The sequence below is a fragment of the Silene latifolia genome, chromosome 10 (assembly GCF_048544455.1).
Source record: "Silene latifolia isolate original U9 population chromosome 10, ASM4854445v1, whole genome shotgun sequence".
Classification (NCBI taxonomy): Eukaryota; Viridiplantae; Streptophyta; class Magnoliopsida; order Caryophyllales; family Caryophyllaceae; genus Silene; species Silene latifolia.
The window spans coordinates 103,108,444-103,123,537 of record NC_133535.1 but is presented as its reverse complement, the minus strand read 5'-3'; the positions used below and the strand labels follow the sequence as shown (position 1 = coordinate 103,123,537).

Below are 15,094 nucleotides of genomic sequence, written 5' to 3'. Positions count from 1 at the left end.
AGATGGTAACGCTCCAATTATCTTGGCCGGATAATCAGGGTGTTACACTCATCTACACATGGAGACATTTTGTGGCTATTGTGATGCAATTTCCCAAACGGGGGTAACTCAAGACCAAATTCGATTGGTATTGTTTCCTTTTCCCTTGATCGGAGCCGCAAAACAATGGTTAAGAGCCTAGACAAGGCCACTCTTGGAATTGATTCATGGAAAAAGTTAGCACTTGCCTTTTACAAGAAGTTCTATCCTCCGGAGAAGACCAACATGTTAAGAGCCCAAATCACCGTGTTCAAGCAAAGAGATGAAGAATCTCTATTTGAGGCTTGGGAGAGATTCAAAGACACATGTCACTCTTGTCCTCATCATAGACTAAGCGAATGGTTTCTTGTTCAACAATTTTGGAATGAGTTGTATGAAGATTCAAGGAATGTGCTCAACATGGGTTATAATGGAAGATTCACCAAGGTAGATGACAACCAAACTTGGGCAAAAATATAAGAGATGGGGGTTCAAAACTCTCAATATAGTAGGACAAGAAAAGCTACTAGGGGAGGAAGACATGAAGTTGACTCCGTCACACATTGAGTGCCGATTTGGGTGCCCAACTAAGCTCCCACACTGACACAATGAACTTGAAATTTGTGAAAGTCATAGCCAAGATGAATGAAGCTTCTCAATCATCCAAGAAACATGTCAATGCCATGGTGGCAATATCTTCTATTCCAAATGGAGTGTGTGAGAATTGTGGAACTTTGGGACATGATCAACAAGAATGTAGGGGCACAACTGAGCAAGTGAATTGTAACACCCCCATACACCAAGGTGCCTTACCAGGACCACCTAATGCATGAAAGTGCTACCATCTCGGTTACCCGAGGAAATGTATATCAAATTGACCATAAAGAAACATACTTTAGATAAATAAGTTTAACTGATTACATATCCAAAACCCAAAACGGTAAAGTAAAAATACAATTGTTCTCAAAATTGTAAACCAACTAAGTGAAACTGCCTTAACAAACACAGCGGAAGACTAAAGACTCTGATATGTGATGACTCCATCCCCAGCTAGATCCCGCGCGTATCCAAGATATACCTGCTAAACAACTGCTCACCACCCCCGAATGGATCACCACAGTTTTTAAAACATTTAAACGGGGTCAGTTACTGCATAAACAATATAAGATAAACAACAATAGATACACAATCACAATCTCCAACACCATCACATCACCAATCATCTGACTACACACTAAAGTGTGTAGCCCTGCCAGAATATCCATCGCAGCAGATATTCCTCACCGCCAGTGGGGGACCGCAGCCGTTCCCACCTAAGCCCCGCTCATCTCCATTGAGCGAATAACCCATGTTCCTTAATGCACACATCCCCCTTGTGACGGGAACCACAAGGGGCGAATCAAGGGCGTGAAGCCACTCCCGCAAGTGACTCCACTCAGCCGAGGGTGCACCTCGAAAACCACAGACAATCAACAACAACCAATCACAATATCAATATAAAACAATGCCAATACCAATTACGATATAATCATCATGCCAATCAACCAAACAACCATCTTATAATCATTTATATAATAACTGAGTAGGGAAACCCTACCTGAGATGAAATCACCGATCAACAATCACAAGAAGCGGATCAATAGCGTTCTTCTACGAATTCACCTCCTATCAAACATACAATCATACAATCACCATCTAATAAACACAATACTTCCAAAACCCACAATTTACCTAATTAGGGTTTCAACCAAAATCAATGAAACAACATAAAAACTATACTAGGATCTTACCCACAATACGACGGTCTCAACGGCGTAAAGAACACAACGATCCAACGACTCTAGCCCTTAGGATTTGATAGCAATGAGAGAGAGAGAAGCAACGTAACTTTGTTTTATCTTTGTGAAGTTTAGAAAAGTGTAAAAATGAAAAGAAACTGACGGATTAAGTTTATATATCTTCCTCACGTTGCTATCAAAACCCGTCAAAAACAACCCATAAAACCAACTTACTCGATCGAGTAAGTAACTTACTCGATCGAGTAAGTAATTTACTTGATCGAGTGGCCCTTACTCGATCAAGTCCCCAACTTACTCGATCGAGTACCCTTCAGCTGAACACTATTTCGTAAACCAAACATACTTACTCGAGAGAGTAAGCCCCACTCGATAGAGTACCCAAAGACATAGAAAACCGTAGTATTACAGTCTTCCCTCCTTAAAACGAACTTTGTCCTCGAAGTTCACACCCTAACCTATAAAACATGAACTCTTAACACCAACTCCACCAACTATGCCTACCTCCACAACATGGCTCACGATATCGTATCCACCACATTATAGCCTCTCAACATTAACTCTATACACTACCGAATACCATCCACAAACGCCGCTAGCTCCGTCTCACTAACATATTATCCACTAGAAAATCCAATATCAAGACAATCCACCAAGCAAGATCAACCACCAAACGGAATGTTACATTCTACCACCCTTAAAAAGAACTTCGTCCTCGAAGTTCACTCACGCTCATAAACATCATCATCCAACTGTCAACACTATCGAAGTATTCTCCCATTCCTAAATATCGCACTACTACAAGCACGGCCGTGACCTTTAATAATATCAACCACAACATAAATCCATCCTTTATTCTACGCCAAGGCTCAAACTTCCAATTATACCGCAACATGTACAACCATTAAGCTCTCTTTGTCCCATCCTACTCCTCTTAAGATAAGTGTTACGTCCTCGTAACCCAGTAATACTAAATCCTTTGCTATACTTCTCAAAATCCTCATCACCACCGCATGTCAACGATAAGCGACTAGAACCTCAACACCTACAACCATCCCTATATCAAGGCCTCTCTTCTTCTAACAGTCCTCCTTCCTCAATTCATTCTGCACTCTATCTAATCTATACAACAAAATCCTTAGCATAACCAATACTCCAACTCTTCCACATTACCGCAAAACGACATACCTCTTTATCTAAAGCACCTATCTCCAAAAGCATAACTCATGATCCACACTTGTTACACACACTCATACTAGATCCTCAAGTTCTTTTCTTTCATTACCGCAAAACTCATCCATAACTTAACATGATACTAATTTCCAACACCCTATACTCACTGTCCCAATAAAAGATTATGAACCACCTGCAGCTTCCAGATCTATACAACACATGTTCCACAAATCACTCGCCATTACTATCTCAACCAATGCCTCTTCTAAAAGAAGATCACAAGTACTCCAACAACCTCTCGCAACTGTATCCCATCAATAGGATATCACTATACCATGACAACAACGGAAACATACACAACTCTCTTCCATATCATACTCTACCCTCACTTCCAAGCTGAAACTGGTAAGAAACATCAATAAACAAAACAACCGTCTATCTGTCCAAACCGAAACTCGCAGAAAACAGCAGTAAACAAAACAACAATCTATGTATAACTGGTATGTACTTTTGAAAACTCATATCATAATCATCCCTCCTACTCCACCACAACCGATGAGGGCATCGCAACACCGCCACCAACAACCGCACTGCATCACAACACGAAGTACCGCGCCCGGATTACCACCCGAGGCACAACAGCCACATCGATAGTCATCACAACTTACATAATTCCCATAAACACTGACTCAGTATAACTTTTCGGACAAGAAAACTTCCTCAACACCACTTCACTAGATCACAACGCAACATATTACACGGAATAAACACATATCATGAATACACATACAAGTATAACGAGCCATGCTAGATCACCCAAACTATCACTTTTGAATAACATTCCATTAGGTTACCGTACCCAACATATATTACAGAACATTCAGATAACAACTTTATAACTATCCCACCATACCACTTCTCGTGAGGTCATAACTTCACACACACATTTATACACATCATAGACCCATAATCACATCCAATTAGTCAACCATGATCACGTAAGTTACCAGTTGATAAAGGTTACCTCTCGCCTGAGCTTAACTCGTATGCCCCTCATAACACATTCTCCCATTCGCATAACCGTCACTTCCTGCCAAATAGAACCATACCGCTAATACTCCACAACTAGCATCTGCCTCCTATAACCACATTTTATACTTCCTCACAAGTCATAACCGTACATACTAATCCGGCCTCTACAAAATCAACCTCTTTAGAATTGCTATCTTTATTACACTCTTAATCACTAGTGACAACACCACAACACCACCACTGTCCGTATAACAAATCTCTTACACTCACCTCTAAATATAATAGTTTCTTTTCTATCTTTAGTTATCATTCCAAATAACGAACATCAAACCCATCAACAAAATTCACCTCAACATTCTTCCCAATTCTATCCTTTATTGTATGGTCGCCTAATTCTCCACCAAAATATCATATCGTGCAGATACTCTACCAACTTCTTACTCCCTTAATTCCTCGAAACTCATGCCTAACATGCTGTCCTGAAATTCCTATATAACCATTAACTCACATCCTCATGATAGTGTCATACATCTCGACGATTCCTTACTTCTATATCACATACTCCGGTCAATATTCTCCTAGTTTACTCCTCTCATTCTTTTCTTTTTACACTCGACAAAATCAATTAACGATTCAACTCCTTATTCCTTCTACCAAACTCTTTAGTGCTCCAGTTACCTTCTCATTGCTCCAAAACTCAAATTCCTTTACTTCATATCAGTACCATCTCACTCGTTCTTACCATGGATCTTCACTCATCATGCTATTACTCACACTTGTCGCCAATTCGTCCACACAAGCAAAGTTTACTCTTCACTTTTTTTTGCCTCTAGAAACCAAAACTCATTTCATACCGTTAATTGTGTTGGAAAATGTGTCCTCAACAATAGTGCGCTCACATGATTTAATATCATAATTAAATCTCATGTAAAGAATACGAAGGGATGATTCAATTATATAGTTAACTGATCAACATTAATCGGTAACGATTGGCTTGCTAGAGTTTGACGTTACTTACGTGGGACGGTGGTGGTCAGTTGATCCCTTAAGGTCACACCTAAAGGATGATGCCCTTATCTGTAAAGTTGATTAATTGTATGACGATATAAGTTGATCAATTCACTTGTGAGAGAGAATATTGATATCTTATTGTAATGGGATTAAATAAGATTTATTTTAGTAATAAAAATGCTTTATTACTAAAATTGTTTATTGTTTGAGAAACAATAGAAATAAGAATGAATAGTTAATTATAATTACAAGATGTTGTGAATTATAATCATATGACCCATTTTATTTATATGATCAAGTATCACTAGTCAATTTGTTGTATGTAATTTAATTAATTCATAAAATGATATTTATGTGATAAATATGCATTAAATTAATTAATAACATGTAACATACTACATGTGACATATTGTGTGACAAATGACAAATTGACAAAATAAAATGGTAGTCCATTTTATGAAGTGGACCGATTTGGAGGGAGTAGTAGTAGGTTTTGATTATATTATTTTATATGATAAGAATATATTAATCAAGCCTACACTACCTATTTCTTACACACCTACATTTTGGGTAAGATAAAAAGAAAAAGTGAGATGCTAATATTTGGCACTACCCCATTGACCTAACCGGTTTCCCTCCTCCTTTTTAAGAGATTTTGTTCTCTTATATTCATTCATTCACTTAACCATTAAATACACATGCAAACTCTCTCATACTTTGTTTTATCTTTCTCAAAAACATGAGAAATGATGATCCAAATTTGTTCAATAAGATTACTAATATTATTAATATAATATATGAGTATTAGTAATCAATTTTAAGGTAAACTACTAAACAAATATCTAGCAAATATTATTTAGTAGAGAAAAGGGATAATCTTGGGTGCAATCAAGAGGAGTGGCTTCTATACTTGGAGTTTTTGGAGGATCATCCTATTACTCATCATAGCTCAAGAATAAGTGAAGGTAGGAGATCTTACTTGTGCCCACAAAACCGAAATTAACAATGTAAGGGACATTGTTTTCTTATAAATCTCTTATTTTGTTATGCATGCACTAGATCTAAAGAACTAGAAATTAAAATGTTAATTTGTTCACTATTAGAAGAGTCTAATAATAGGTATATGAACCTAACAAGTGGTATCAGAGCATAAGGCTGTTGCATGCATAATCGGTTAATATTTTTCCGTGTTAAAAAGTTAACATATAAAACTAAAAAATTGTGATTTATAAGTATAAGCCACGAAATCATCATGCATGTTATATATTCTGGTCCAAAAATGTTTTTAGGTCAATTTTATGATTTATAGAAATTTATTGTTCATTTTAATGATTTTTGGTCATTTTATTACATTTTTATGACTAAAATGGGAATTAAAATGCTATAAATATTTAAACTAAGTCTCTGACCTTGAAAATTTTATATGACCTCAGATGCATATTTTACAAGTTGTGTGTAAAATCTCGTATTAATTGGATTAATATTGCATGATTTATGATTTTTATGAGATAAAAATGGATTAAAAGAGGTAAAATGGTTAAAAATAGTTAAACTTCAAACCAGGCCATGAAACTTTAATATGTTGTCACATGCATAATTTATAGAGTGTATGTAAATTTTGAGAAGGAATGATCTCATTTTGCATGATTTATGAATTTTTAGTGTAAAAATGGCATAAATAGTGACTATTTTAGCATAAATAGCTAAAACGAATTGCATGGCATGAGAAAATTATTTTAGGTTGCATAAATATCCCACTTATCAGATCTAAAGTTGTAAAATTAATGAGAGTAATTTTTGGATACTTTAGATGTTTTATGAGATAAAACCGATAAATTGCAACTATATTTTCTCAAAATTAATTCGAAAATTTTAACCATGATTTTTGACATTATGAGTGTCATATAATTATTCCAGAATATTCAAAAATTTAAAATTCAAATTTTGAAATTATTGTAATTTAATTTGGATTTATTTCATAAATGTTATGATTTTAAGGTAAAAAATGAGCATAAAACTTAAATCAAGTTGAATTATTGTCAAAAATTGAGCGATGACTAATTTTTGAGTCCTAAAGAGTGTTAGGATAATTAACTTGAGTTTAGATGTGATTTAAGTGTTAAATTGTGATTTTAAGAAGTTACGATCACACATTTCCATAAAACCGGATTATATAAACGATACAAGTTAAATAGGGCGATTTGGCACATAATTTGGCATGATAGGTACATATTATAATGCTGCATATTTCAATTGTTGAAAGTATTTTATTTATATAATTTTGGATTATGTAATTTTGTCTTAGTATGGCCTTAGTTTTAATCGATATTACCCGTAATGAAAGGGAATATTGATTCGGTTGTAATTTAATGTGATTTCGTATCACTTTTATTTTATTAGTTTTTCTATTTTACAAATATATAATAGGAATAGCTTTATTTTATTATTATTATTTGTAATTATGGAGTATCTTCAAGATGGTGCCATTCGGAAAGGTGATCCGACGAAGACGGTGTCTTGGGAAGCGTGCCATTTGAAGATTCAAGGGACCAAAGGAGTTGGTTTCCGAATATGTAATAGATTATTATATTTTCTATTTTAGGAAGGCCATACTAGGAATTTATTTTATTTATTGCTTTGCGTTTCTTTTAGTATGTTACATGCATTGCCAAATCGCCATAAACAACAACATGCATTTCAAATCGAGTCATCGACCGTGTCAATTATAATTATCGTAGTTCACCGCTTTAGTTCACTTAAAACGTGATAATAATAAATTGATAAGACCTCTCACATATAATAATTGAGAAATAGCCTTACCAAATAGTAGAAACCATGAATCCCAATTTCATAAGGGAGTTAAGCCGGCTTCACCATAATACAAACCTTGTTAAGTTGGGTAAGTGGGTAATAAAATGTTATTACATCGAAATTTGGATTGAGCTCAACGGAAGTATTCGTGACCGTAGTCGCATGTGTTCCGGGCTAAAGATGAAAATTAGAGTAATTTTTATCAATCGAGAGTTCTAAAAGTAGAATCGATTAAGAGGTTAATCTACCGAGTTATATTAATAAGGGATGACTCGGCTCACCGTACCCGTATTAATATGAATTTGGATCTCGGAATCATTTATGTTAGTTGGGTGGAGGTCACTACGTAGATGCTTAAATACTTGTATTAAAATATACAAGTATTATTCAAACGATAGATGTTTATTAGTTCCTTCACTTTCTATTTTTTTGTAGTCGAAATCGTTTTTACAATTGCAATGGTAACTCCAATTTCATCTAATAATCCTACACCGATCACCATTAATTCATGGCTCCAATCATTCAATGAAAAATGCTTCTCGAATATCGACGACCCGATTAAAGAACTACGCTTTGGCATTGGTGAGGATGGAAATCTTTGCTATTTTACCACTTCTATACCTCCCACTCCCATACTCATGCCCACCTCTTTGGTAAGAGGATCATATGAGGGGAATCTCAAAAATTCCAAGATATCCTTGTTTGATGAAACAAGGAGAAATATCAAATTAAGTGGGAGTTCTAGCAAGAGTGTCCTTGCAACTGAAAGGAGTATTGATATTAATAAAGAAAAGGCAAAGATAGGTGAGAAACCCAAATCCGATTGTGAATTGGAAGTTGATAGTGAGACTACCACAAAACCAAGAAGGGTGCCCAATCCTACCATGAATGTCATTATTTTAATGTCATGTGCCTGATGTGACCATAATTAGAGCATATTTAGTCCCCGAATCAGCCTTGTTCCCATGCTTTTTAGTGCATAATTGGGTCATTTATTGTCTTTAGTTCTTTGTTTTGCATATTCTTTGAGGTTTTGATCCCTTGGTAGGAAAGGAGTGCAAACCTTGCATTTTCATGGCAAAATGAGACTAAGTTGATTGAATTCAATGACCAAGCATCAAGGAGAGACAAGATTAGAAGGTCTTTGTACATACTATAGTAGATGGCCAATGATGAGAAAAGATCCTTGCATCCCCGAGGAAATCCCCAAGGATTTTATGAAGAAAAAGGAAGAAAAGAAGAAGAAACAAGAATGCCTAACAATCCGTGCGTCTTCCCATGAATCCGCCCGTCCACCACCCACAACCCGAGCGGCTTCTCCAGAAGACGCCCGAGCAAAAGCTCCCCAATCCGCCCGTCTTCACTCCCAAGACGCACGGGCAGAAATCACAAAATCCGGCCGTCCCGTGCTAAAGACGCCCGGATTCCCAGACAGTCCCATTTCGTCTTCTTCAAGCTTCAAGGAAGGATGCACATCTTTTTCTAGAGACCGGAGTCTTCCCAAAAAGACCGGCGTTTTCTCAACAAGGGACTTAATCGTCATTTAAACCCTTAGTTAACCCTAATTCATGTACCTAATCCCCACTATAAAAAACCCATTAGTCTAATTAGAAGGGCATGTTCTTCTTAGCAATCTTTAGGGTAGTTAATATCAATTAAATCTCTCTTTAATCTTGTAATCAACATTTAATCAAGTTTTAATACAAGTTTTATTTCCTTAATCTCTCTCTTGTTCATCCTTTATTTTGGGTAATTGAAGATTATTTGGGTTATTATTGGGAGATTGACAACCTTCCAATCAAGCATCAAGTACTTCTTTTATTCTTTGCTTTATTATTGGAATCATTACTAGGTATAATTCTCTTAATCCCTTTTTAATTATTGTTAATTACTTTCATTTATTCATCATGTTTCACTTTGTTGGTATGATTGACAACCTTGCTAGCATGTTCAACATGATAATGAGTGAGTAGTTTCCTTAGATAGGGTTAATGGGTAATTAGGGGAAACCAACATGGGGAATGATTCATGCTTAAATTAATATGCTTTCATAGTTTATTTGCTTGCTTGTTGTGATCTCAACTTATGCACATGTTATGTTTGATGAAATGTGAGCCTATGAATCCTTGCATTTTTTTACCCATCACCTATCTTTTCAATGAGACTTGTAAGACATAAACCAACACGAGTCTCATTAGACCATGCATATTGTTGAGTAGGGAAGATTAAGTCGACTTGTAGGTGTTGTACAATCTAATCGATTCGGCTCCGGGACCCAAACTTTCCTAGGATTGTAAGATATAAACCAACTCAATCCATCACAACAATAATTGCTTGCTTATAACTTGAGAATATGTTTGTATGATCAATTCCCATGAATCCCCTATGACCCCATGACACCCTAGTGCTTTTTATCAATTGTTTACATCCCTTTTAATTCATCTTGCTTGTTTACTTTCATTGCTATTTTGTTTAGTGATCTTCTACTTCAAACCCCAATTGTGACACCCTTAAGACACCACTAGTTGCAATAGAAATCTCATCTCAATTCCCGTCCCTTGGGATCCGACCTTTACTTGCCTCTTTACTAATTGTAGAGTTGTTGGTGAAGTTATAAATTGTGTTTTGGTCTAGGTGCTCCTAACGACAAGTAACCGAAAAATATAGTCCGACCAGTGCCATTGAAAGCGTAATTGCCCCAAGTATTTGGAAGATATCAAAGTTGGACTTAACACTCCAAGTGGGACTTGGAAAAGTTGAAAAGCTAAACAAGGGTGATGTGAATCGCCGACAAGGAAATGGAGCTCGGGTAGCCGCCACTTCAAGAGAGATTTATGTACTTGTTTTAGCAAACAACTTCGAGTTGTAATCTACATAATTGTTATTATGTACCCACCTTGTCTAAAACATTATTTCCATTTCTATGTTAGACATGAAATGATTTATTTTGTTGAAAATAGACATGGTTGTGAGCCATGTCACTTATCTTAAGATATACTTGTTTTAGACACTTCCAACTCATGCAAAGATATCTTCATAATACGATCCAAAAGACTCAAACAAAGTATTCAAATGATTTATCCATTTGGCCTTTTTTTTCGATTAGGTTACATAAATGAGAAACGCATTAAAAGGCTAGTGATGACTAGATTTTGAACCATTTGATTTATCAATCATATGGAATATGCGAATCTTGTCTCCTTTGCAAAATGATTCGTACTCCCTTTAGTGGTAAAGGAACACGAGCAAGTGATTTATTAGGACTAATACATGCCGATGTATGTGGTCAAATGAGCATCGCCGCAAGGAGAGGTTATGACTACTTCGTCACTTTTACCGATGATTTAAGTATATATGGGTATATTTACTTGATCAAATATTAAGTGAAGCTTTTGAGAAATTTAAAGAATTTCTGAAATGAAGTAGAGAACCAATTGCACAAAAGGAGTTAAAGCATTACGATCCGATCGTGGTGGCAAAGATCCAAGTAATGAATTTGATTTATTATATATGGTTTATGACCTTGTGTCACTACCCATAAGATCAAACTAATATGAGTCAAGTTGAGTTGTTGAACTCACTTTTGGGGATTTTTATTTTAATTTGGAGGATCAACCTGGAGATACCTAGAATAAAGAGTCTATTTAACAGATGACAAGGATAAGACTCGTATATAATGTGTGCCGTAAAAGAGCTGGTCTTTTTGAGCTAAAGTGTCAGTCTAGAGGAACTCCTAGTACTCCACTATATATATGTTTGTGTCTCACAAAGCTATCTCTTTAGAAGATAGAAGTATTTCTAAGAGATATAGTGGGAGTAGATGAGATCGTCACAAACATGTCTTATAGTTAATGTGTTACTTTGTGAAAGTAATGGAACTATAATCTATAAAGATAGAGTGGGAGTATAGTTCAGTGGGAGTTTTGTGCACATGTCTTGTTGTTAAAATATTGCTTTGTGAAAGTAATGGTATTGTCCCAAATCGACTTTGTTACATACGAGCCATAGCATTACAATCCAAAGATTGTTACTCAAGAATAGATTCACTTAAAGGCAAGAGTCTCCTTAAAGTGAATAGAGCTTTAGAGTACTTAAATGAATAGATTGACATGAAGATGTTAATCAAGATAAATAATGTTAGGAATTGCCGCATTTCATTTTAATGAAGAATGGCAAATGAGATTAAAATTCGCTTTTCTAAAATGGGAATTTAGAGAAGGAAGTGTTTGAAACACAAAATCTTATATGAAGATCCAATAATCCTAACATATTATGCGTAGCTATCTTAAGTGATCACAAGATGGTCTTAAGCTAGCATTAAAGGATTATACTTTTCATTCATGTGATAATAGTGGATGGTTTCATTCACATGATTGAAGAATCATGATTATACATGAAGTTAAGTGGGAGTTAGAATTATTTTTCCATGTCTTATATGTTGAAGACATATTTCATATTGAGAATAATGTACCAATGCTCTCTTCTGTCAAGAGTGATTGGGAGACTTGGAATGGGATGCAAAGTATTCTAGATTTTTGAATCTATATGAGAGAATATTGGCATAGAGTAGAGAGTCTTATGATGATAAGATCTTTCGTATCTGTTGTACATCAACAAGGTTGAATGGGTTATTCATGATGATGAAAGTGGAATTACTATGATGGAGTCATAGTCGTTCACTGAACCTATTAAGTTGTTGACTACATGAAATCGTTTGCCAATGTTTCCGCCATTAGAACGATCATGTATGCCAACAGACGCACATGCCATGATGTAATATATGCTAAGAGCACAATAAGTCAATAACAAGATAATTCCCATGATATGGCTTGTGAAAGCCTTAAAGAACATCCTTGAGATTCCTGAGAAAAAATAAGGATTCGTTCATATGTTTGGATGATAAACTAAAATATGTGTTGAAGGGTTACACAAACTTTAGTTTCCAAACCAAAAGGATTTGTTGAAATCCTAGGATGACTTATTGACTAAGGAGTAAGAGACTAAAAAAGTGTTTTAAGTTTCGCGCATTGCAAATTTTACAAAAGGAATCTAAGTAAATTGTGATAAAATGGTCAATGTAGGGATTAAGGGTGAATCCCTCTACAAATGAATTTATCGCAAGTTATGAGATAACAGTGAGAGCATCTTTTAAGATAAAGAGCTCAAGTCTAGTAATAAGACCAGACAAATACTTAGAGATAAATTCAAGTTATTAGAAATAACATTGAATAGAAGGAAATAGCAATTGACAAAGTTGGAATATATGGATATAAGGTATATCCACTTGCCAAACTTTTATTGCATTTTTACTAGTGTCAATGTTACACTAAGGATTATAAGATATGAAGTAGTAATAGTGTATTGACTATTCATATGTGATAATCGCATTTACCGTTTGAGTTTCATTAAACTCACCCGTTACCTTGTCGTATCCAAATGGGTTGTAGAGACAAATTGAACCCCATTAAAGTGAACTGGACTAACATGGTATTCACCCCTAGTTACTTATATGAGGTGACTTCTCGAAGTGACTAGAGTGTGATGCGATTGAAGGCAAGTTCAAGTGCCATAGAGTCATATGGGATGACTAGTCGATCACATAGGCAGACTGTATGGGACACTCTGTCGGGCAGTGACCGCTTATAGAGTTCTGGTAATTCATAAAGCCTGGTCGTGGCAAGAGCTACTATAGTATTCTTATGAGTCAATTCTTTTGACTAGAGACTATTCGCCCAAGTTGGCACAAATTTCTGATTAGCTTTGATTTATACTCTACGACTTCGTAAATGAGGTCAAACTGGGTATATTTTGGGTTATGATGAACTGTGGCTGAACAAAGGGAATAGTACAATAGGAATTGTCCACCCCTTGTCAGGGTTGTTTTAAATCTCAAGGCCACTCGAGGAGTAGTTAACTGGAAATGCGTGGCCACGCTCGGAAGGTATCTATGGTAGATAATTCCGGTCAGACAGTTACTCTCCAGATCGAGGAAACCACTCAAGATATGATCAAGTGCAAGTACGACCTACAAGACACCTTGCATTGAGTGAGAGATTGTAATAGGACAAGAGAATTGGTGACACTTGTCTCGGACAAGTGGGAGATTGTTGGAAAATGTGTCCTCAACAATAGTGCGATCACATGATTTAATATCATAATTAAATCTCATGTAAAGAATACGTAAGGGATGATTCAATTATATAGTCAACTGATCAACATTAATCGGTAACGATTGGGTTGCTAGAGTTTGACGTTACTGTCGTGGGACGGTGGTGGTCAGTTGATCCCTTAAGGTCACACCTAAAGGATGATGCCCTTATCTGTAAAGTTGATTAATTGTATGACGATACAAGTTGATCAATTCCTTAAAATTGAACAATTCACTTGTGAGAGAGAATATTGATATCTTATTGTAATGGGATTAAATAAGATTTATTTTAGTAATAAAAATGCTTTATTACTAAAATTGTTTATTGTTTGAGAAACAATAGAAATAAGAATGAATGGTTAATTATAATTACAAGATGTTGTGAATTATAATCATATGACCCATTTTATTTATATGATCAAGTATCACTAGTCAATTTGTTGTATGTAATTTAATTAATTCATAAAATGATATTTATGTGATAAATATGCATTAAATTAATTAATAACATGTAATATACTACATGTGACATATTGTGTGACAAATGACAAATTTACAAAATAAAATGGTAGTCCATTTTATGAAGTGGACCGATTTGGAGGGAGTAGTAGTAGGTTTTGATTATATTATTTTATGTGATAAGAATATATTAATTAAGCCTACACTACCTATTTCTTACACACCTACATTTTGGGTAAGATAAAAAGAAAAAGTGAGATGCTAATATTTGACACTACCCCCTTGACCCAACCAGTTTCCCTCCTCCTCTTTAAGAGATTTTGTTCTCTTATATTCATTCATTCATTCACTTAACCATTAAATACACATGCAAACTCTCTCATACTTTGTTTTATCTTTCTCAAAAACATGAGAAATGATGATCCAAATTTGTTCAATAAGATTACTAATATTATTAATGTAATATATGAGTATTAGTAATCAATTTTAAGGTAAACTACTAAATAAATATCTAGCAAGTATTATTTAGTAGAGATAAAGGATAATCTTGGGTGCAATCAAGAGGAGTGACTTCTATACTTGGAGTCTTTGGAGGATCATCCTATTACTCATCATAGCTCAAGAACAAGTGAAGGTAGGAGACCTT

The 15,094-nt window shown here is 35.3% G+C and overlaps 1 non-coding gene across 1 annotated transcript; it reads right to left on the bottom strand.

The window, feature by feature from the left end:
- Window positions 1-264: 264 nt before the first annotated feature.
- LOC141609643 (small nucleolar RNA R71) lies at window positions 265-371 on the bottom strand. Its single transcript, XR_012527565.1, has one exon. It is a non-coding gene; the product is annotated as a small nucleolar RNA R71 (small nucleolar RNA).
- Between the last annotated feature and the right edge of the window lie 14,723 nt (window positions 372-15,094).